This window comes from Coregonus clupeaformis, chromosome 25 (assembly GCF_020615455.1).
Source record: "Coregonus clupeaformis isolate EN_2021a chromosome 25, ASM2061545v1, whole genome shotgun sequence".
Classification (NCBI taxonomy): Eukaryota; Metazoa; Chordata; class Actinopteri; order Salmoniformes; family Salmonidae; genus Coregonus; species Coregonus clupeaformis.
In genome coordinates this window covers 22,802,499-22,825,516 of record NC_059216.1, presented here as the reverse complement: position 1 = coordinate 22,825,516, position 23,018 = coordinate 22,802,499, and the positions used below count along the sequence as shown (strand labels likewise).

The following is a 23,018-nucleotide window of genomic DNA, read 5'->3' as shown; positions in this document are numbered from 1 at the left end:
GGAAAGCTATCTAAATGAGGAAAGCTAAGGATATTTAACAACTACGAAAGGGACTTTATATCTCAATCTTGTGAAGCAGAATCAGAAGCAATATTTCTCAAGCCTCGCAGTCTGAGATTATTAAAGCTATATAACAATGTCCTAGCTTTTCACGCAACAAGAGCAGTCTCTTATTTAGGGACATTGGGAACATGTCCAAATGAGCTTAGCTGTTGAAACTAAATGACAGCGAAGGGACTCGAACCCTCAATCTTCTGATTCGAAGTCAGACGCCTTATCCATTAGGCCACGCAGTCTGTTCTACCAAGTCCTATAAAACATTGTATAACCTTTGCTGTACAACAATAGACGTAGCGAAATTGGGAACCTTTTAAAATGAGGAAAGCTAGTCATATTGAACAATTACAAAGAGACATTATCCCTCAACCTTCTTTCTTGAAGTCAGACGCCTTATCCATTATGCCACGCAGTCTGTATTAATAAACCTCCATAACAATGTTCTTCCTTTTCCAGGCAACAAGAGATATATCGTATGTAGGGAAATTGGAAACCTATCTAAATGAGGAAAGCTAAGGATATTTAACAACTACGAAAGGGACTTTATATCTCAATCTTGTGAAGCAGAATCAGAAGCAATATTTCTCAAGCCTCGCAGTCTGAGATTATTAAAGCTATATAACAATGTCCTAGCTTTTCATGCAACAAGAGCAGTCTCTTATTTAGGGACATTGGGAACATGTCCAAATGAGCTTAGCTGTTGAAACTAAATGACAGCGAAGGGACTCGAACCCTCAATCTTCTGATTCGAAGTCAGACGCCTTATCCATTAGGCCACGCAGTCTGTTCTACCAAGTCCTATAAAACATTGTATAACCTTTGCTGTACAACAATAGACGTAGCGAAATTGGGAACCTTTTAAAATGAGGAAAGCTAGTCATATTGAACAATTACAAAGAGACATTATCCCTCAACCTTCTTTCTTGAAGTCAGACGCCTTATCCATTATGCCACGCAGTCTGTATTAATAAACCTCCATAACAATGTTCTTCCTTTTCCAGGCAACAAGAGATATATCGTATGTAGGGAAATTGGAAACCTATCTAAATGAGGAAAGCTAAGGATATTTAACAACTACGAAAGGGACTTTATATCTCAATCTTGTGAAGGAGAATCAGAAGCAATATTTCTCAAGACTCGCAGTCTGAGATTATTAAAGCTATATAACAATGTCCTAGCTTTTCATGCAACAAGAGCAGTCTCTTATTTAGGGACATTGGGAACATGTCCAAATGAGCTTAGCTGTTTAAACTAAATGATAGCGAAGGGACTCGAACCCTCAATCTTCTGATTCGAAGTCAGACGCCTTACCCATTAGGCCACGCAGTCTGTCCTACCAAGTCCTATAAAACATTGTATAACCTTTGCTGTACAACAACAGACGTAGCGAAATTGGGAACCTTTTAAAATGAGGAAAGCTAGTCATATTGAACAATTACAAAGAGACATTATCCCTCAACCTTCTTTCTTGAAGTCAGACGCCTTATCCATTATGCCACGCAGTCTGTATTAATAAACCTCCATAACAATGTTCTTCCTTTTCCAGGCAACAAGAGATATATCGTATGTAGGGAAATTGGAAACCTATCTAAATGAGGAAAGCTAAGGATATTTAACAACTACGAAAGGGACTTTATATCTCAATCTTGTGAAGCAGAATCAGAAGCAATATTTCTCAAGACTCGCAGTCTGAGATTATTAAAGCTATATAACAATGTCCTAGCTTTTCACGCAACAAGAGCAGTCTCTTATTTAGGGACATTGAGAACATGTCCAAATGAGCATAGCTGTTGAAACTAAATGACAGCGAAGGGACTCGAACCCTCAAACTTCTGATTCGACATCAGAAGCCTTATCCATTAGGCCACGCAGTCTGTTCTACCAAGTCCTATAAAACATTGTATAACCTTTGCTGTACAACAATAGACGTAGCGAAATTGGGAACCTTTTAAAATGAGGAAAGCTAGTCATATTGAACAATTACAAAGAGACATTATCCCTCAACCTTCTTTCTTGAAGTCAGACGCCTTATCCATTATGCCACGCAGTCTGTATTAATAAACCTCCATAACAATGTTCTTCCTTTTCCAGGCAACAAGAGATATATCGTATGTAGGGAAATTGGAAAGCTATCTAAATGAGGAAAGCTAAGGATATTTAACAACTACGAAAGGGACTTTATATCTCAATCTTGTGAAGCAGAATCAGAAGCAATATTTCTCAAGCCTCGCAGTCTGAGATTATTAAAGCTATATAACAATGTCCTAGCTTTTCACGCAACAAGAGCAGTCTCTTATTTAGGGACATTGAGAACATGTCCAAATGAGCATAGCTGTTGAAACTAAATGACAGCGAAGGGACTCGAACCCTCAATCTTCTGATTCGAAGTCAGACGCCTTATCCATTAGGCCACGCAGTCTGTTCTACCAAGTCCTATAAAATATTGTATAACCTTTGCTGTACAACAATAGACGTAGCGAAATTGGGAACCTTTTAAAATGAGGAAAGCTAGTCATATTGAACAATTACAAAGAGACATTATCCCTCAACCTTCTTTCTTGAAGTCAGACGCCTTATCCATTATGCCACGCAGTCTGTATTAATAAACCTCCATAACAATGTTCTTCCTTTTCCAGGCAACAAGAGATATATCGTATGTAGGGAAATTGGAAACCTATCTAAATGAGGAAAGCTAAGGATATTTAACAACTACGAAAGGGACTTTATATCTCAATCTTGTGAAGCAGAATCAGAAGCAATATTTCTCAAGACTCGCAGTCTGAGATTATTAAAGCTATATAACAATGTCCTAGCTTTTCACGCAACAAGAGCAGTCTCTTATTTAGGGACATTGGGAACATGTCCAAATGAGCTTAGCTGTTGAAACTAAATGATAGCGAAGGGACTCGAACCCTCAATCTTCTGATTCGAAGTCAGACGCCTTACCCATTAGGCCACACAGTCTGTTCTACCAAGTCCTATAAAATATTGTATAACCTTTGCTGTACAACAATAGACGTAGCGAAATTGGGAACCTTTTAAAATGAGGAAAGCTAGTCATATTGAACAATTACAAAGAGACATTATCCCTCAACCTTCTTTCTTGAAGTCAGACGCCTTATCCATTATGCCACGCAGTCTGTATTAATAAACCTCCATAACAATGTTCTTCCTTTTCCAGGCAACAAGAGATATATCGTATGTAGGGAAATTGGAAACCTATCTAAATGAGGAAAGCTAAGGATATTTAACAACTACGAAAGGGACTTTATATCTCAATCTTGTGAAGCAGAATCAGAAGCAATATTTCTCAAGACTCGCAGTCTGTTATTATTTAAGCTATATAACAATGTCCTAACTTTTCACGCAACAAGAGCAGTCTCTTATTTGGGACATTGAGAACATGTCCAAATGAGCATAGCTGTTGAAACTAAATGACAGCGAAGGGACTCGAACCCTCAAACATCTGATTCGACATCAGAAGCCTTATCCATTAGTCCACGCAGTCTGTTCAACCTAGTCCTATAAAACATTGTATAACCTTTGCTGTACAACAATAGACGTAGCGAAATTGGGAACCTTTTAAAATGAGGAAAGCTAGTCATATTGAACAATTACAAAGAGACATTATCCCTCAACCTTCTTTCTTGAAGTCAGACGCCTTATCCATTATGCCACGCAGTCTGTATTAATAAACCTCCATAACAATGTTCTTCCTTTTCCAGGCAACAAGAGATATATCGTATGTAGGGAAATTGGAAACCTATCTAAATGAGGAAAGCTAAGGATATTTAACAACTACGAAAGGGACTTTATATCTCAATCTTGTGAAGCAGAATCAGAAGCAATATTTCTCAAGCCTCGCAGTCTGAGATTATTAAAGCTATATAACAATGTCCTAGCTTTTCACGCAACAAGAGCAGTCTCTTATTTAGGGACATTGGGAACATGTCCAAATGAGCTTAGCTGTTGAAACTAAATGACAGCGAAGGGACTCGAACCCTCAATCTTCTGATTCGAAGTCAGACGCCTTATCCATTAGGCCACGCAGTCTGTTCTACCAAGTCCTATAAAACATTGTATAACCTTTGCTGTACAACAATAGACGTAGCGAAATTGGGAACCTTTTAAAATGAGGAAAGCTAGTCATATTGAACAATTACAAAGAGACATTATCCCTCAACCTTCTTTCTTGAAGTCAGACGCCTTATCCATTATGCCACGCAGTCTGTATTAATAAACCTCCATAACAATGTTCTTCCTTTTCCAGGCAACAAGAGATATATCGTATGTAGGGAAATTGGAAACCTATCTAAATGAGGAAAGCTAAGGATATTTAACAACTACGAAAGGGACTTTATATCTCAATCTTGTGAAGCAGAATCAGAAGCAATATTTCTCAAGACTCGCAGTCTGAGATTATTAAAGCTATATAACAATGTCCTAGCTTTTCATGCAACAAGAGCAGTCTCTTATTTAGGGACATTGGGAACATGTCCAAATGAGCTTAGCTGTTTAAACTAAATGATAGCGAAGGGACTCGAACCCTCAATCTTCTGATTCGAAGTCAGACGCCTTACCCATTAGGCCACACAGTCTGTTCTACCAAGTCCTATAAAATATTGTATAACCTTTGCTGTACAACAATAGACGTAGCGAAATTGGGAACCTTTTAAAATGAGGAAAGCTAGTCATATTGAACAATTACAAAGAGACATTATCCCTCAACCTTCTTTCTTGAAGTCAGACGCCTTATCCATTATGCCACGCAGTCTGTATTAATAAACCTCCATAACAATGTTCTTCCTTTTCCAGGCAACAAGAGATATATCGTATGTAGGGAAATTGGAAACCTATCTAAATGAGGAAAGCTAAGGATATTTAACAACTACGAAAGGGACTTTATATCTCAATCTTGTGAAGCAGAATCAGAAGCAATATTTCTCAAGACTCGCAGTCTGAGATTATTAAAGCTATATAACAATGTCCTAGCTTTTCACGCAACAAGAGCAGTCTCTTATTTGGGACATTGAGAACATGTCCAAATGAGCATAGCTGTTGAAACTAAATGACAGCGAAGGGACTCGAACCCTCAAACATCTGATTCGACGTCAGAAGCCTTATCCATTAGGCCACGCAGTCTGTTCTACCAAGTCCTATAAAACATTGTATAACCTTTGCTGTACAACAATAGACGTAGCGAAATTGGGAACCTTTTAAAATGAGGAAAGCTAGTCATATTGAACAATTACAAAGAGACATTATCCCTCAACCTTCTTTCTTGAAGTCAGACGCCTTATCCATTATGCCACGCAGTCTGTATTAATAAACCTCCATAACAATGTTCTTCCTTTTCCAGGCAACAAGAGATATATCGTATGTAGGGAAATTGGAAAGCTATCTAAATGAGGAAAGCTAAGGATATTTAACAACTACGAAAGGGACTTTATATCTCAATCTTGTGAAGCAGAATCAGAAGCAATATTTCTCAAGCCTCGCAGTCTGAGATTATTAAAGCTATATAACAATGTCCTAGCTTTTCACGCAACAAGAGCAGTCTCTTATTTAGGGACATTGAGAACATGTCCAAATGAGCATAGCTGTTGAAACTAAATGACAGCGAAGGGACTCGAACCCTCAAACTTCTGATTCGACGTCAGAAGCCTTATCCATTAGGCCACGCAGTCTGTTCTATCAAGTCCTATAAAATATTGTATAACCTTTGCTGTACAACAATAGACGTAGCGAAATTGGGAACCTTTTAAAATGAGGAAAGCTAGTCATATTGAACAATTACAAAGAGACATTATCCCTCAACCTTCTTTCTTGAAGTCAGACGCCTTATCCATCATGCCACGCAGTCTGTATTAATAAACCTCCATAACAATGTTCTTCCTTTTCCAGGCAACAAGAGATATATCGTATGTAGGGAAATTGGAAACCTATCTAAATGAGGAAAGCTAAGGATATTTAACAACTACGAAAGGGACTTTATATCTCAATCTTGTGAAGCAGAATCAGAAGCAATATTTCTCAAGCCTCGCAGTCTGAGATTATTAAAGCTATATAACAATGTCCTAGCTTTTCACGCAACAAGAGCAGTCTCTTATTTAGGGACATTGAGAACATGTCCAAATGAGCATAGCTGTTGAAACTAAATGACAGCGAAGGGACTCGAACCCTCAAACTTCTGATTCGAAGTCAGAAGCCTTATCCATTAGGCCACGCAGTCTGTTCTACCAAGTCCTATAAAACATTGTATAACCTTTGCTGTACAACAATAGACGTAGCGAAATTGGGAACCTTTTAAAATGAGGAAAGCTAGTCATATTGAACAATTACAAAGAGACATTATCCCTCAACCTTCTTTCTTGAAGTCAGACGCCTTATCCATTATGCCACGCAGTCTGTATTAATAAACCTCCATAACAATGTTCTTCCTTTTCCAGGCAACAAGAGATATATCGTATGTAGGGAAATTGGAAAGCTATCTAAATGAGGAAAGCTAAGGATATTTAACAACTACGAAAGGGACTTTATATCTCAATCTTGTGAAGCAGAATCAGAAGCAATATTTCTCAAGCCTCGCAGTCTGAGATTATTAAAGCTATATAACAATGTCCTAGCTTTTCATGCAACAAGAGCAGTCTCTTATTTAGGGACATTGGGAACATGTCCAAATGAGCTTAGCTGTTGAAACTAAATGACAGCGAAGGGACTCGAACCCTCAAACTTCTGATTCGAAGTCAGACGCCTTATCCATTAGGCCACGCAGTCTGTTCTACCAAGTCCTATAAAACATTGTATAACCTTTGCTGTACAACAATAGACGTAGCGAAATTGGGAACCTTTTAAAATGAGGAAAGCTAGTCATATTGAACAATTACAAAGAGACATTATCCCTCAACCTTCTTTCTTGAAGTCAGACGCCTTATCCATTATGCCACGCAGTCTGTATTAATAAACCTCCATAACAATGTTCTTCCTTTTCCAGGCAACAAGAGATATATCGTATGTAGGGAAATTGGAAAGCTATCTAAATGAGGAAAGCTAAGGATATTTAACAACTACGAAAGGGACTTTATATCTCAATCTTGTGAAGCAGAATCAGAAGCAATATTTCTCAAGCCTCGCAGTCTGAGATTATTAAAGCTATATAACAATGTCCTAGCTTTTCACGCAACAAGAGCAGTCTCTTATTTAGGGACATTGAGAACATGTCCAAATGAGCATAGCTGTTGAAACTAAATGACAGCGAAGGGACTCGAACCCTCAAACTTCTGATTCGAAGTCAGACGCCTTATCCATTAGGCCACGCAGTCTGTTCTACCAAGTCCTATAAAACATTGTATAACCTTTGCTGTACAACAATAGACGTAGCGAAATTGGGAACCTTTTAAAATGAGGAAAGCTAGTCATATTGAACAATTACAAAGAGACATTATCCCTCAACCTTCTTTCTTGAAGTCAGACGCCTTATCCATTATGCCACGCAGTCTGTATTAATAAACCTCCATAACAATGTTCTTCCTTTTCCAGGCAACAAGAGATATATCGTATGTAGGGAAATTGGAAAGCTATCTAAATGAGGAAAGCTAAGGATATTTAACAACTACGAAAGGGACTTTATATCTCAATCTTGTGAAGCAGAATCAGAAGCAATATTTCTCAAGCCTCGCAGTCTGAGATTATTAAAGCTATATAACAATGTCCTAGCTTTTCATGCAACAAGAGCAGTCTCTTATTTAGGGACATTGGGAACATGTCCAAATGAGCATAGCTGTTGAAACTAAATGACAGCGAAGGGACTCGAACCCTCAATCTTCTGATTCGAAGTCAGAAGCCTTATCCATTAGGCCACGCAGTCTGTTCTACCAAGTCCTATAAAACATTGTATAACCTTTGCTGTACAACAATAGACGTAGCGAAATTGGGAACCTTTTAAAATGAGGAAAGCTAGTCATATTGAACAATTACAAAGAGACATTATCCCTCAACCTTCTTTCTTGAAGTCAGACGCCTTATCCATTATGCCACGCAGTCTGTATTAATAAACCTCCATAACAATGTTCTTCCTTTTCCAGGCAACAAGAGATATATCGTATGTAGGGAAATTGGAAAGCTATCTAAATGAGGAAAGCTAAGGATATTTAACAACTACGAAAGGGACTTTATATCTCAATCTTGTGAAGCAGAATCAGAAGCAATATTTCTCAAGCCTCGCAGTCTGAGATTATTAAAGCTATATAACAATGTCCTAGCTTTTCATGCAACAAGAGCAGTCTCTTATTTAGGGACATTGGGAACATGTCCAAATGAGCTTAGCTGTTGAAACTAAATGATAGCAAAGGGACTCGAACCCTCAAACTTCTGATTCGAAGTCAGACGCCTTATCCATTAGGCCACACAGTCTGTTCTACCAAGTCCTATAAAATATTGTATAACCTTTGCTGTACAACAATAGACAGCGAAATTGGGAACCTTTTAAAATGAGGAAAGCTAGTCATATTGAACAATTACAAAGAGACATTATCCCTCAACCTTCTTTCTTGAAGTCAGACGCCTTATCCATTATGCCACGCAGTCTGTATTAATAAACCTCCATAACAATGTTCTTCCTTTTCCAGGCAACAAGAGATATATCGTATGTAGGGAAATTGGAAACCTATCTAAATGAGGAAAGCTAAGGATATTTAACAACTACGAAAGGGACTTTATATCTCAATCTTGTGAAGCAGAAACAGAAGCAATATTTCTCAAGCCTCGCAGTCTGAGATTATTAAAGCTATATAACAATGTCCTAGCTTTTCACGCAACAAGAGCAGTCTCTTATTTAGGGACATTGAGAACATGTCCAAATGAGCTTAGCTGTTGAAACTAAATGACAGCGAAGGGACTTGAACCCTCAAACTTCTGATTCAACGTCAGAAGCCTTATCCATTAGGCCACGCAGTCTGTTCTACCAAGTCCTATAAAACATTGTATAACCTTTGCTGTACAACAATAGACGTAGCGAAATTGGGAACCTTTTAAAATGAGGAAAGCTAGTCATATTGAACAATTACAAAGAGACATTATCCCTCAACCTTCTTTCTTGAAGTCAGACGCCTTATCCATTATGCCACGCAGTCTGTATTAATAAACCTCCATAACAATGTTCTTCCTTTTCCAGGCAACAAGAGATATATCGTATGTAGGGAAATTGGAAATCTATCTAAATGAGGAAAGCTAAGGATATTTAACAACTACGAAAGGGACTTTATATCTCAATCTTGTGAAGCAGAATCAGAAGCAATATTTCTCAAGCCTCGCAGTCTGAGATTATTAAAGCTATATAACAATGTCCTAGCTTTTCATGCAACAAGAGCAGTCTCTTATTTAGGGACATTGGGAACATGTCCAAATGAGCTTAGCTGTTGAAACTAAATGACAGCGAAGGGACTCGAACCCTCAATCTTCTGATTCGAAGTCAGACGCCTTATCCATTAGGCCACGCAGTCTGTTCTACCAAGTCCTATAAAACATTGTATAACCTTTGCTGTACAACAATAGACGTAGCGAAATTGGGAACCTTTTAAAATGAGGAAAGCTAGTCATATTGAACAATTACAAAGAGACATTATCCCTCAACCTTCTTTCTTGAAGTCAGACGCCTTATCCATTATGCCACGCAGTCTGTATTAATAAACCTCCATAACAATGTTCTTCCTTTTCCAGGCAACAAGAGATATATCGTATGTAGGGAAATTGGAAACCTATCTAAATGAGGAAAGCTAAGGATATTTAACAACTACGAAAGGGACTTTATATCTCAATCTTGTGAAGCAGAATCAGAAGCAATATTTCTCAAGCCTCGCAGTCTGAGATTATTAAAGCTATATAACAATGTCCTAGCTTTTCATGCAACAAGAGCAGTCTCTTATTTAGGGACATTGGGAACATGTCCAAATGAGCATAGCTGTTGAAACTAAATGACAGCGAAGGGACTCGAACCCTCAATCTTCTGATTCGAAGTCAGACGCCTTATCCATTAGGCCACGCAGTCTGTTCTACCAAGTCCTATAAAATATTGTATAACCTTTGCTGTACAACAATAGACGTAGCGAAATTGGGAACCTTTTAAAATGAGGAAAGCTAGTCATATTGAACAATTACAAAGAGACATTATCCCTCAACCTTCTTTCTTGAAGTCAGACGCCTTATCCATTATGCCACGCAGTCTGTATTAATAAACCTCCATAACAATGTTCTTCCTTTTCCAGGCAACAAGAGATATATCGTATGTAGGGAAATTGGAAACCTATCTAAATGAGGAAAGCTAAGGATATTTAACAACTACGAAAGGGACTTTATATCTCAATCTTGTGAAGCAGAATCAGAAGCAATATTTCTCAAGCCTCGCAGTCTGAGATTATTAAAGCTATATAACAATGTCCTAGCTTTTCACGCAACAAGAGCAGTCTCTTATTTAGGGACATTGAGAACATGTCCAAATGAGCATAGCTGTTGAAACTAAATGACAGCGAAGGGACTCGAACCCTCAAACTTCTGATTCGACAGTCAGAAGCCTTATCCATTAGGCCACGCAGTCTGTTCTACCAAGTCCTATAAAACATTGTATAACCTTTGCTGTACAACAATAGACGTAGCGAAATTGGGAACCTTTTAAAAATGAGGAAAGCTAGTCATATTGAACAATTACAAAGAGACATTATCCCTCAACCTTCTTTCTTGAAGTCAGACGCCTTATCCATTATGCCACGCAGTCTGTATTAATAAACCTCCATAACAATGTTCTTCCTTTTCCAGGCAACAAGAGATATATCGTATGTAGGGAAATTGGAAAGCTATCTAAATGAGGAAAGCTAAGGATATTTAACAACTACGAAAGGGACTTTATATCTCAATCTTGTGAAGCAGAATCAGAAGCAATATTTCTCAAGCCTCGCAGTCTGAGATTATTAAAGCTATATAACAATGTCCTAGCTTTTCATGCAACAAGAGCAGTCTCTTATTTAGGGACATTGGGAACATGTCCAAATGAGCATAGCTGTTGAAACTAAATGACAGCGAAGGGACTCGAACCCTCAATCTTCTGATTCGAAGTCAGACGCCTTATCCATTAGGCCACGCAGTCTGTTCTACCAAGTCCTATAAAATATTGTATAACCTTTGCTGTACAACAATAGACGTAGCGAAATTGGGAACCTTTTAAAATGAGGAAAGCTAGTCATATTGAACAATTACAAAGAGACATTATCCCTCAACCTTCTTTCTTGAAGTCAGACGCCTTATCCATTATGCCACGCAGTCTGTATTAATAAACCTCCATAACAATGTTCTTCCTTTTCCAGGCAACAAGAGATATATCGTATGTAGGGAAATTGGAAAGCTATCTAAATGAGGAAAGCTAAGGATATTTAACAACTACGAAAGGGACTTTATATCTCAATCTTGTGAAGCAGAAACAGAAGCAATATTTCTCAAGCCTCGCAGTCTGAGATTATTAAAGCTATATAACAATGTCCTAGCTTTTCATGCAACAAGAGCAGTCTCTTATTTAGGGACATTGGGAACATGTCCAAATGAGCTTAGCTGTTGAAACTAAATGACAGCGAAGGGACTTGAACCCTCAAACTTCTGATTCGACGTCAGAAGCCTTATCCATTAGGCCACGCAGTCTGTTCTACCAAGTCCTATAAAACATTGTATAACCTTTGCTGTACAACAATAGACGTAGCGAAATTGGGAACCTTTTAAAATGAGGAAAGCTAGTCATATTGAACAATTACAAAGAGACATTATCCCTCAACCTTCTTTCTTGAAGTCAGACGCCTTATCCATTATGCCACGCAGTCTGTATTAATAAACCTCCATAACAATGTTCTTCCTTTTCCAGGCAACAAGAGATATATCGTATGTAGGGAAATTGGAAACCTATCTAAATGAGGAAAGCTAAGGATATTTAACAACTACGAAAGGGACTTTATATCTCAATCTTGTGAAGCAGAATCAGAAGCAATATTTCTCAAGCCTCGCAGTCTGAGATTATTAAAGCTATATAACAATGTCCTAGCTTTTCATGCAACAAGAGCAGTCTCTTATTTAGGGACATTGGGAACATGTCCAAATGAGCTTAGCTGTTGAAACTAAATGACAGCGAAGGGACTTGAACCCTCAATCTTCTGATTCGAAGTCAGACGCCTTATCCATTAGGCCACGCAGTCTGTTCTACCAAGTCCTATAAAACATTGTATAACCTTTGCTGTACAACAATAGACGTAGCGAAATTGGGAACCTTTTAAAATGAGGAAAGCTAGTCATATTGAACAATTACAAAGAGACATTATCCCTCAACCTTCTTTCTTGAAGTCAGACGCCTTATCCATTATGCCACGCAGTCTGTATTAATAAACCTCCATAACAATGTTCTTCCTTTTCCAGGCAACAAGAGATATATCGTATGTAGGGAAATTGGAAAGCTATCTAAATGAGGAAAGCTAAGGATATTTAACAACTACGAAAGGGACTTTATATCTCAATCTTGTGAAGCAGAATCAGAAGCAATATTTCTCAAGCCTCGCAGTCTGAGATTATTAAAGCTATATAACAATGTCCTAGCTTTTCATGCAACAAGAGCAGTCTCTTATTTAGGGACATTGGGAACATGTCCAAATGAGCTTAGCTGTTGAAACTAAATGACAGCGAAGGGACTTGAACCCTCAAACTTCTGATTCGAAGTCAGACGCCTTATCCATTAGGCCACGCAGTCTGTTCTACCAAGTCCTATAAAACATTGTATAACCTTTGCTGTACAACAATAGACGTAGCGAAATTGGGAACCTTTTAAAATGAGGAAAGCTAGTCATATTGAACAATTACAAAGAGACATTATCCCTCAACCTTCTTTCTTGAAGTCAGACGCCTTATCCATTATGCCACGCAGTCTGTATTAATAAACCTCCATAACAATGTTCTTCCTTTTCCAGGCAACAAGAGATATATCGTATGTAGGGAAATTGGAAACCTATCTAAATGAGGAAAGCTAAGGATATTTAACAACTACGAAAGGGACTTTATATCTCAATCTTGTGAAGCAGAATCAGAAGCAATATTTCTCAAGCCTCGCAGTCTGAGATTATTAAAGCTATATAACAATGTCCTAGCTTTTCATGCAACAAGAGCAGTCTCTTATTTAGGGACATTGGGAACATGTCCAAATGAGCATAGCTGTTGAAACTAAATGACAGCGAAGGGACTTGAACCCTCAAATCTTCTGATTCGAAGTCAGAAGCCTTATCCATTAGGCCACGCAGTCTGTTCTACCAAGTCCTATAAAACATTGTATAACCTTTGCTGTACAACAATAGACGTAGCGAAATTGGGAACCTTTTAAAATGAGGAAAGCTAGTCATATTGAACAATTACAAAGAGACATTATCCCTCAACCTTCTTTCTTGAAGTCAGACGCCTTATCCATTATGCCACGCAGTCTGTATTAATAAACCTCCATAACAATGTTCTTCCTTTTCCAGGCAACAAGAGATATATCGTATGTAGGGAAATTGGAAACCTATCTAAATGAGGAAAGCTAAGGATATTTAACAACTACGAAAGGGACTTTATATCTCAATCTTGTGAAGCAGAATCAGAAGCAATATTTCTCAAGCCTCGCAGTCTGAGATTATTAAAGCTATATAACAATGTCCTAGCTTTTCATGCAACAAGAGCAGTCTCTTATTTAGGGACATTGGGAACATGTCCAAATGAGCATAGCTGTTGAAACTAAATGACAGCGAAGGGACTCGAACCCTCAAACTTCTGATTCGAAGTCAGACGCCTTATCCATTAGGCCACGCAGTCTGTTCTACCAAGTCCTATAAAACATTGTATAACCTTTGCTGTACAACAATAGACGTAGCGAAATTGGGAACCTTTTAAAATGAGGAAAGCTAGTCATATTGAACAATTACAAAGAGACATTATCCCTCAACCTTCTTTCTTGAAGTCAGACGCCTTATCCATTATGCCACGCAGTCTGTATTAATAAACCTCCATAACAATGTTCTTCCTTTTCCAGGCAACAAGAGATATATCGTATGTAGGGAAATTGGAAACCTATCTAAATGAGGAAAGCTAAGGATATTTAACAACTACGAAAGGGACTTTATATCTCAATCTTGTGAAGCAGAATCAGAAGCAATATTTCTCAAGCCTCGCAGTCTGAGATTATTAAAGCTATATAACAATGTCCTAGCTTTTCATGCAACAAGAGCAGTCTCTTATTTAGGGACATTGAGAACATGTCCAAATGAGCATAGCTGTTGAAACTAAATGACAGCGAAGGGACTTGAACCCTCAATCTTCTGATTCGAAGTCAGACGCCTTATCCATTAGGCCACGCAGTCTGTTCTACCAAGTCCTATAAAACATTGTATAACCTTTGCTGTACAACAATAGACGTAGCGAAATTGGGAACCTTTTAAAATGAGGAAAGCTAGTCATATTGAACAATTACAAAGAGACATTATCCCTCAACCTTCTTTCTTGAAGTCAGACGCCTTATCCATTATGCCACGCAGTCTGTATTAATAAACCTCCATAACAATGTTCTTCCTTTTCCAGGCAACAAGAGATATATCGTATGTAGGGAAATTGGAAACCTATCTAAATGAGGAAAGCTAAGGATATTTAACAACTACGAAAGGGACTTTATATCTCAATCTTGTGAAGCAGAATCAGAAGCAATATTTCTCAAGCCTCGCAGTCTGAGATTATTAAAGCTATATAACAATGTCCTAGCTTTTCATGCAACAAGAGCAGTCTCTTATTTAGGGACATTGGGAACATGTCCAAATGAGCATAGCTGTTGAAACTAAATGACAGCGAAGGGACTCGAACCCTCAATCTTCTGATTCGAAGTCAGACGCCTTATCCATTAGGCCACGCAGTCTGTTCTACCAAGTCCTATAAAATATTGTATAACCTTTGCTGTACAACAATAGACGTAGCGAAATTGGGAACCTTTTAAAAATGAGGAAAGCTAGTCATATTGAACAATTACAAAGAGACATTATCCCTCAACCTTCTTTCTTGAAGTCAGACGCCTTATCCATTATGCCACGCAGTCTGTATTAATAAACCTCCATAACAATGTTCTTCCTTTTCCAGGCAACAAGAGATATATCGTATGTAGGGAAATTGGAAACCTATCTAAATGAGGAAAGCTAAGGATATTTAACAACTACGAAAGGGACTTTATATCTCAATCTTGTGAAGCAGAATCAGAAGCAATATTTCTCAAGCCTCGCAGTCTGAGATTATTAAAGCTATATAACAATGTCCTAGCTTTTCACGCAACAAGAGCAGTCTCTTATTTAGGGACATTGAGAACATGTCCAAATGAGCATAGCTGTTGAAACTAAATGACAGCGAAGGGACTCGAACCCTCAAACTTCTGATTCGAAGTCAGACGCCTTATCCATTAGGCCACGCAGTCTGTTCTACCAATTCCTATAAAACATTGTATAACCTTTGCTGTACAACAATAGATGTAGCGAAATTGGGAACCTTTTAAAATGAGGAAAGCTAGTCATATTGAACAATTACAAAGAGACATTATCCCTCAACCTTCTTTCTTGAAGTCAGACGCCTTATCCATTATGCCACGCAGTCTGTATTAATAAACCTCCATAACAATGTTCTTCCTTTTCCAGGCAACAAGAGATATATCGTATGTAGGGAAATTGGAAAGCTATCTAAATGAGGAAAGCTAAGGATATTTAACAACTACGAAAGGGACTTTATATCTCAATCTTGTGAAGCAGAAACAGAAGCAATATTTCTCAAGCCTCGCAGTCTGAGATTATTAAAGCTATATAACAATGTCCTAGCTTTTCACGCAACAAGAGCAGTCTCTTATTTAGGGACATTGGGAACATGTCCAAATGAGCTTAGCTGTTGAAACTAAATGACAGCGAAGGGACTTGAACCCTCAAACTTCTGATTCGACGTCAGAAGCCTTATCCATTAGGCCACGCAGTCTGTTCTACCAAGTCCTATAAAACATTGTATAACCTTTGCTGTACAACAATAGACGTAGCGAAATTGGGAACCTTTTAAAATGAGGAAAGCTAGTCATATTGAACAATTACAAAGAGACATTATCCCTCAACCTTCTTTCTTGAAGTCAGACGCCTTATCCATTATGCCACGCAGTCTGTATTAATAAACCTCCATAACAATGTTCTTCCTTTTCCAGGCAACAAGAGATATATCGTATGTAGGGAAATTGGAAACCTATCTAAATGAGGAAAGCTAAGGATATTTAACAACTACGAAAGGGACTTTATATCTCAATCTTGTGAAGCAGAATCAGAAGCAATATTTCTCAAGCCTCGCAGTCTGAGATTATTAAAGCTATATAACAATGTCCTAGCTTTTCATGCAACAAGAGCAGTCTCTTATTTAGGGACATTGGGAACATGTCCAAATGAGCATAGCTGTTGAAACTAAATGACAGCGAAGGGACTCGAACCCTCAAACTTCTGATTCGACGTCAGAAGCCTTATCCATTAGGCCACGCAGTCTGTTCTACCAAGTCCTATAAAACATTGTATAACCTTTGCTGTACAACAATAGACGTAGCGAAATTGGGAACCTTTTAAAATGAGGAAAGCTAGTCATATTGAACAATTACAAAGAGACATTATCCCTCAACCTTCTTTCTTGAAGTCAGACGCCTTATCCATTATGCCACGCAGTCTGTATTAATAAACCTCCATAACAATGTTCTTCCTTTTCCAGGCAACAAGAGATATATCGTATGTAGGGAAATTGGAAACCTATCTAAATGAGGAAAGCTAAGGATATTTAACAACTACGAAAGGGACTTTATATCTCAATCTTGTGAAGCAGAATCAGAAGCAATATTTCTCAAGCCTCGCAGTCTGAGATTATTAAAGCTATATAACAATGTCCTAGCTTTTCATGCAACAAGAGCAGTCTCTTATTTAGGGACATTGGGAACATGTCCAAATGAGCTTAGCTGTTGAAACTAAATGACAGCGAAGGGACTCGAACCCTCAATCTTCTGATTCGAAGTCAGACGCCTTATCCATTAGGCCACACAGTCTGTTCTACCAAGTCCTATAAAATATTGTATAACCTTTGCTGTACAACAATAGACGTAGCGAAATTGGGAACCTTTTAAAATGAGGAAAGCTAGTCATATTGAACAATTACAAAGAGACATTATCCCTCAACCTTCTTTCTTGAAGTCAGACGCCTTATCCATTATGCCACGCAGTCTGTATTAATAAACCTCCATAACAATGTTCTTCCTTTTCCAGGCAACAAGAGATATATCGTATGTAGGGAAATTGGAAACCTATCTAAATGAGGAAAGCTAAGGATATTTAACAACTACGAAAGGGACTTTATATCTCAATCTTGTGAAGCAGAATCAGAAGCAATATTTCTCAAGCCTCGCAGTCTGAGATTATTAAAGCTATATAACAATGTCCTAGCTTTTCACGCAACAAGAGCAGTCTCTTATTTAGGGACATTGAGAACATGTCCAAATGAGCATAGCTGTTGAAACTAAATGACAGCGAAGGGACTTGAACCCTCAAACTTCTGATTCGACGTCAGAAGCCTTATCCATTAGGCCACGCAGTCTGTTCTACCAAGTCCTATAAAACATTGTATAACCTTTGCTGTACAACAATAGACGTAGCGAAATTGGGAACCTTTTAAAATGAGGAAAGCTAGTCATATTGAACAATTACAAAGAGACATTATCCCTCAACCTTCTTTCTTGAAGTCAGACGCCTTATCCATCATGCCACGCAGTCTGTATTAATAAACCTCCATAACAATGTTCTTCCTTTTCCAGGCAACAAGAGATATATCGTATGTAGGGAAATTGGAAACCTATCTAAATGAGGAAAGCTAAGGATATTTAACAACTACGAAAGGGACTTTATATCTCAATCTTGTGAAGCAGAAACAGAAGCAATATTTCTCAAGCCTCGCAGTCTGAGATTATTAAAGCTATATAACAATGTCCTAGCTTTTCATGCAACAAGAGCAGTCTCTTATTTAGGGACATTGAGAACATGTCCAAATGAGCATAGCTGTTGAAACTAAATGACAGTGAAGGGACTCGAACCCTCAATCTTCTGATTCGAAGTCAGACGCCTTATCCATTAGGCCACACAGTCTGTTCTACCAAGTACTATAAAATATTGTATAACCTTTGCTGTACAACAATAGACGTAGCGAAATTGGGAACCTTTTAAAAAGAGGAAAGCTAGTCATATTGAACAATTACAAAGAGACATTATCCCTCAACCTTCTTTCTTGAAGTCAGACGCCTTATCCATTATGCCACGCAGTCTGTATTAATAAACCTCCATAACAATGTTCTTCCTTTTCCAGGCAACAAGAGATATATCGTATGTAGGGAAATTGGAAACCTATCTAAATGAGGAAAGCTAAGGATATTTAACAACTACGAAAGGGACTTTATATCTCAATCTTGTGAAGCAGAATCAGAAGCAATATTTCTCAAGCCTCGCAGTCTGAGATTATTAAAGCTATATAACAATGTCCTAGCTTTTCATGCAACAAGAGCAGTCTCTTATTTAGGGACATTGGGAACATGTCCAAATGAGCATAGCTGTTGAAACTAAATGACAGCGAAGGGACTCGAACCCTCAAACTTCTGATTCGACGTCAGAAGCCTTATCCATTAGGCCACGCAGTCTGTTCTACCAAGTCCTATAAAACATTGTATAACCTTTGCTGTACAACAATAGACGTAGCGAAATTGGGAACCTTTTAAAATGAGGAAAGCTAGTCATATTGAACAATTACAAAGAGACATTATCCCTCAACCTTCTTTCTTGAAGTCAGACGCCTTATCCATTATGCCACGCAGTCTGTATTAATAAACCTCCATAACAATGTTCTTCCTTTTCCAGGCAACAAGAGATATATCGTATGTAGGGAAATTGGAAACCTATCTAAATGAGGAAAGCTAAGGATATTTAACAACTACGAAAGGGACTTTATATCTCAATCTTGTGAAGCAGAATCAGAAGCAATATTTCTCAAGCCTCGCAGTCTGAGATTATTAAAGCTATATAACAATGTCCTAGCTTTTCATGCAACAAGAGCAGTCTCTTATTTAGGGACATTGGGAACATGTCCAAATGAGCATAGCTGTTGAAACTAAATGACAGCGAAGGGACTTGAACCCTCAAATCTTCTGATTCGAAGTCAGAAGCCTTATCCATTAGGCCACGCAGTCTGTTCTACCAAGTCCTATAAAACATTGTATAACCTTTGCTGTACAACAATAGACGTAGCGAAATTGGGAACCTTTTAAAATGAGGAAAGCTAGTCATATTGAACAATTACAAAGAGACATTATCCCTCAACCTTCTTTCTTGAAGTCAGACGCCTTATCCATTATGCCACGCAGTCTGTATTAATAAACCTCCATAACAATGTTCTTCCTTTTCCAGGCAACAAGAGATATATCGTATGTAGGGAAATTGGAAACCTATCTAAATGAGGAAAGCTAAGGATATTTAACAACTACGAAAGGGACTTTATATCTCAATCTTGTGAAGCAGAATCAGAAGCAATATTTCTCAAGCCTCGCAGTCTGAGATTATTAAAGCTATATAACAATGTCCTAGCTTTTCATGCAACAAGAGCAGTCTCTTATTTAGGGACATTGGGAACATGTCCAAATGAGCATAGCTGTTGAAACTAAATGACAGCGAAGGGACTCGAACCCTCAATCTTCTGATTCGAAGTCAGAAGCCTTATCCATTAGGCCACGCAGTCTGTTCTACCAAGTCCTATAAAACATTGTATAACCTTTGCTGTACAACAATAGACGTAGCGAAATTGGGAACCTTTTAAAATGAGGAAAGCTAGTCATATTGAACAATTACAAAGAGACATTATCCCTCAACCTTCTTTCTTGAAGTCAGACGCCTTATCCATTATGCCACGCAGTCTGTATTAATAAACCTCCATAACAATGTTCTTCCTTTTCCAGGCAACAAGAGATATATCGTATGTAGGGAAATTGGAAACCTATCTAAATGAGGAAAGCTAAGGATATTTAACAACTACGAAAGGGACTTTATATCTCAATCTTGTGAAGCAGAATCAGAAGCAATATTTCTCAAGCCTCGCAGTCTGAGATTATTAAAGCTATATAACAATGTCCTAGCTTTTCATGCAACAAGAGCAGTCTCTTATTTAGGGACATTGGGAACATGTCCAAATGAGCATAGCTGTTGAAACTAAATGACAGCGAAGGGACTCGAACCCTCAATCTTCTGATTCGAAGTCAGACGCCTTATCCATTAGGCCACGCAGTCTGTTCTACCAAGTCCTATAAAACATTGTATAACCTTTGCTGTACAACAATAGACGTAGCGAAATTGGGAACCTTTTAAAATGAGGAAAGCTAGTCATATTGAACAATTACAAAGAGACATTATCCCTCAACCTTCTTTCTTGAAGTCAGACGCCTTATCCATTATGCCACGCAGTCTGTATTAATAAACCTCCATAACAATCTTCTTCCTTTTCCAGGCAACAAGAGATATATCGTATGTAGGGAAATTGGAAACCTATCTAAATGAGGAAAGCTAAGGATATTTAACAACTACGAAAGGGACTTTATATCTCAATCTTGTGAAGCAGAATCAGAAGCAATATTTCTCAAGACTCGCAGTCTGAGATTATTAAAGCTATATAACAATGTCCTAGCTTTTCATGCAACAAGAGCAGTCTCTTATTTAGGGACATTGAGAACAAGTCCAAATGAGCATAGCTGTTGAAACTAAATGACACCGAAGGGACTCGAACCCTCAAACTTCTGATTCGACGTCAGAAGCCTTATCCATTAGGCCACGCAGTCTGTTCTACCAAGTCCTATAAAACATTGTATAACCTTTGCTGTACAACAATAGACGTAGCGAAATTGGGAACCTTTTAAAATGAGGAAAGCTAGTCATATTGAACAATTACAAAGAGACATTATCCCTCAACCTTCTTTCTTGAAGTCAGACGCCTTATCCATCATGCCACGCAGTCTGTATTAATAAACCTCCATAACAATGTTCTTCCTTTTCCAGGCAACAAGAGATATATCGTATGTAGGGAAATTGGAAAGCTATCTAAATGAGGAAAGCTAAGGATATTTAACAACTACGAAAGGGACTTTATATCTCAATCTTGTGAAGCAGAATCAGAAGCAATATTTCTCAAGCCTCGCAGTCTGAGATTATTAAAGCTATATAACAATGTCCTAGCTTTTCATGCAACAAGAGCAGTCTCTTATTTAGGGACATTGGGAACATGTCCAAATGAGCATAGCTGTTGAAACTAAATGACAGCGAAGGGACTTGAACCCTCAAACTTCTGATTCGAAGTCAGACGCCTTATCCATTAGGCCACGCAGTCTGTTCTACCAAGTCCTATAAAACATTGTATAACCTTTGCTGTACAACAATAGACGTAGCGAAATTGGGAACCTTTTAAAATGAGGAAAGCTAGTCATATTGAACAATTACAAAGAGACATTATCCCTCAACCTTCTTTCTTGAAGTCAGACGCCTTATCCATTATGCCACGCAGTCTGTATTAATAAACCTCCATAACAATGTTCTTCCTTTTCCAGGCAACAAGAGATATATCGTATGTAGGGAAATTGGAAAGCTATCTAAATGAGGAAAGCTAAGGATATTTAACAACTACGAAAGGGACTTTATATCTCAATCTTGTGAAGCAGAATCAGAAGCAATATTTCTCAAGCCTCGCAGTCTGAGATTATTAAAGCTATATAACAATGTCCTAGCTTTTCACGCAACAAGAGCAGTCTCTTATTTAGGGACATTGAGAACATGTCCAAATGAGCATAGCTGTTGAAACTAAATGACAGCGAAGGGACTCGAACCCTCAAACTTCTGATTCGAAGTCAGACGCCTTATCCATTAGGCCACGCAGTCTGTTCTACCAAGTCCTATAAAACATTGTATAACCTTTGCTGTACAACAATAGACGTAGCGAAATTGGGAACCTTTTAAAATGAGGAAAGCTAGTCATATTGAACAATTACAAAGAGACATTATCCCTCAACCTTCTTTCTTGAAGTCAGACGCCTTATCCATTATGCCACGCAGTCTGTATTAATAAACCTCCATAACAATGTTCTTCCTTTTCCAGGCAACAAGAGATATATCGTATGTAGGGAAATTGGAAAGCTATCTAAATGAGGAAAGCTAAGGATATTTAACAACTACGAAAGGGACTTTATATCTCAATCTTGTGAAGCAGAATCAGAAGCAATATTTCTCAAGCCTCGCAGTCTGAGATTATTAAAGCTATATAACAATGTCCTAGCTTTTCACGCAACAAGAGCAGTCTCTTATTTAGGGACATTGAGAACATGTCCAAATGAGCATAGCTGTTGAAACTAAATGACAGCGAAGGGACTCGAACCCTCAAACTTCTGATTCGATGTCAGAAGCCTTATCCATTAGGCCACGCAGTCTGTTCTACCAAGTCCTATAAAACATTGTATAACCTTTGCTGTACAACAATAGACGTAGCGAAATTGGGAACCTTTTAAAATGAGGAAAGCTAGTCATATTGAACAATTACAAAGAGACATTATCCCTCAACCTTCTTTCTTGAAGTCAGACGCCTTATCCATCATGCCACGCAGTCTGTATTAATAAACCTCCATAACAATGTTCTTCCTTTTCCAGGCAACAAGGGATATATCGTATGTAGGGAAATTGGAAACCTATCTAAATGAGGAAAGCTAAGGATATTTAACAACTACGAAAGGGACTTTATATCTCAATCTTGTGAAGCAGAATCAGAAGCAATATTTCTCAAGACTCGCAGTCTGAGATTATTAAAGC

At 38.1% G+C, this 23,018-nt stretch overlaps 28 non-coding genes across 28 annotated transcripts; all 28 read right to left on the bottom strand.

The window, feature by feature from the left end:
* Positions 1–223: 223 nt before the first annotated feature.
* trnar-ucg lies at positions 224–296 on the bottom strand. The gene has a single exon. It is a non-coding gene; the product is annotated as a tRNA-Arg (tRNA).
* Positions 297–768: 472 nt separating this feature from the next.
* Positions 769–841, bottom strand: trnar-ucg. Its single transcript has one exon. It is a non-coding gene; the product is annotated as a tRNA-Arg (tRNA).
* A 472-nt stretch (positions 842–1,313) lies between these two features.
* Positions 1,314–1,395, bottom strand: trnar-ucg. Its single transcript has one exon. It is a non-coding gene; the product is annotated as a tRNA-Arg (tRNA).
* A 1,008-nt stretch (positions 1,396–2,403) lies between these two features.
* Positions 2,404–2,476, bottom strand: trnar-ucg. The gene has a single exon. It is a non-coding gene; the product is annotated as a tRNA-Arg (tRNA).
* Positions 2,477–2,948: 472 nt separating this feature from the next.
* trnar-ucg lies at positions 2,949–3,030 on the bottom strand. The gene has a single exon. It is a non-coding gene; the product is annotated as a tRNA-Arg (tRNA).
* A 1,007-nt stretch (positions 3,031–4,037) lies between these two features.
* trnar-ucg lies at positions 4,038–4,110 on the bottom strand. The gene has a single exon. It is a non-coding gene; the product is annotated as a tRNA-Arg (tRNA).
* Positions 4,111–4,582: 472 nt separating this feature from the next.
* trnar-ucg lies at positions 4,583–4,664 on the bottom strand. The gene has a single exon. It is a non-coding gene; the product is annotated as a tRNA-Arg (tRNA).
* A 1,552-nt stretch (positions 4,665–6,216) lies between these two features.
* On the bottom strand, positions 6,217–6,289 carry trnar-ucg. The gene has a single exon. It is a non-coding gene; the product is annotated as a tRNA-Arg (tRNA).
* Positions 6,290–6,761: 472 nt separating this feature from the next.
* Positions 6,762–6,834, bottom strand: trnar-ucg. The gene has a single exon. It is a non-coding gene; the product is annotated as a tRNA-Arg (tRNA).
* Positions 6,835–7,306: 472 nt separating this feature from the next.
* Positions 7,307–7,379, bottom strand: trnar-ucg. Its single transcript has one exon. It is a non-coding gene; the product is annotated as a tRNA-Arg (tRNA).
* Positions 7,380–7,851: 472 nt separating this feature from the next.
* On the bottom strand, positions 7,852–7,924 carry trnar-ucg. The gene has a single exon. It is a non-coding gene; the product is annotated as a tRNA-Arg (tRNA).
* Positions 7,925–9,484: 1,560 nt separating this feature from the next.
* On the bottom strand, positions 9,485–9,557 carry trnar-ucg. The gene has a single exon. It is a non-coding gene; the product is annotated as a tRNA-Arg (tRNA).
* A 472-nt stretch (positions 9,558–10,029) lies between these two features.
* Positions 10,030–10,102, bottom strand: trnar-ucg. The gene has a single exon. It is a non-coding gene; the product is annotated as a tRNA-Arg (tRNA).
* Positions 10,103–11,121: 1,019 nt separating this feature from the next.
* Positions 11,122–11,194, bottom strand: trnar-ucg. Its single transcript has one exon. It is a non-coding gene; the product is annotated as a tRNA-Arg (tRNA).
* A 1,017-nt stretch (positions 11,195–12,211) lies between these two features.
* On the bottom strand, positions 12,212–12,284 carry trnar-ucg. The gene has a single exon. It is a non-coding gene; the product is annotated as a tRNA-Arg (tRNA).
* A 472-nt stretch (positions 12,285–12,756) lies between these two features.
* trnar-ucg lies at positions 12,757–12,829 on the bottom strand. Its single transcript has one exon. It is a non-coding gene; the product is annotated as a tRNA-Arg (tRNA).
* A 472-nt stretch (positions 12,830–13,301) lies between these two features.
* trnar-ucg lies at positions 13,302–13,375 on the bottom strand. The gene has a single exon. It is a non-coding gene; the product is annotated as a tRNA-Arg (tRNA).
* A 472-nt stretch (positions 13,376–13,847) lies between these two features.
* trnar-ucg lies at positions 13,848–13,920 on the bottom strand. The gene has a single exon. It is a non-coding gene; the product is annotated as a tRNA-Arg (tRNA).
* A 472-nt stretch (positions 13,921–14,392) lies between these two features.
* On the bottom strand, positions 14,393–14,465 carry trnar-ucg. The gene has a single exon. It is a non-coding gene; the product is annotated as a tRNA-Arg (tRNA).
* Positions 14,466–14,937: 472 nt separating this feature from the next.
* trnar-ucg lies at positions 14,938–15,010 on the bottom strand. Its single transcript has one exon. It is a non-coding gene; the product is annotated as a tRNA-Arg (tRNA).
* A 473-nt stretch (positions 15,011–15,483) lies between these two features.
* trnaq-uug lies at positions 15,484–15,556 on the bottom strand. Its single transcript has one exon. It is a non-coding gene; the product is annotated as a tRNA-Arg (tRNA).
* A 1,562-nt stretch (positions 15,557–17,118) lies between these two features.
* trnar-ucg lies at positions 17,119–17,191 on the bottom strand. The gene has a single exon. It is a non-coding gene; the product is annotated as a tRNA-Arg (tRNA).
* A 1,017-nt stretch (positions 17,192–18,208) lies between these two features.
* On the bottom strand, positions 18,209–18,281 carry trnar-ucg. The gene has a single exon. It is a non-coding gene; the product is annotated as a tRNA-Arg (tRNA).
* A 1,017-nt stretch (positions 18,282–19,298) lies between these two features.
* On the bottom strand, positions 19,299–19,372 carry trnar-ucg. The gene has a single exon. It is a non-coding gene; the product is annotated as a tRNA-Arg (tRNA).
* A 472-nt stretch (positions 19,373–19,844) lies between these two features.
* trnaq-uug lies at positions 19,845–19,917 on the bottom strand. Its single transcript has one exon. It is a non-coding gene; the product is annotated as a tRNA-Arg (tRNA).
* A 472-nt stretch (positions 19,918–20,389) lies between these two features.
* trnar-ucg lies at positions 20,390–20,462 on the bottom strand. The gene has a single exon. It is a non-coding gene; the product is annotated as a tRNA-Arg (tRNA).
* A 1,017-nt stretch (positions 20,463–21,479) lies between these two features.
* trnar-ucg lies at positions 21,480–21,552 on the bottom strand. Its single transcript has one exon. It is a non-coding gene; the product is annotated as a tRNA-Arg (tRNA).
* A 472-nt stretch (positions 21,553–22,024) lies between these two features.
* Positions 22,025–22,097, bottom strand: trnar-ucg. The gene has a single exon. It is a non-coding gene; the product is annotated as a tRNA-Arg (tRNA).
* Positions 22,098–23,018: the final 921 nt, after the last annotated feature.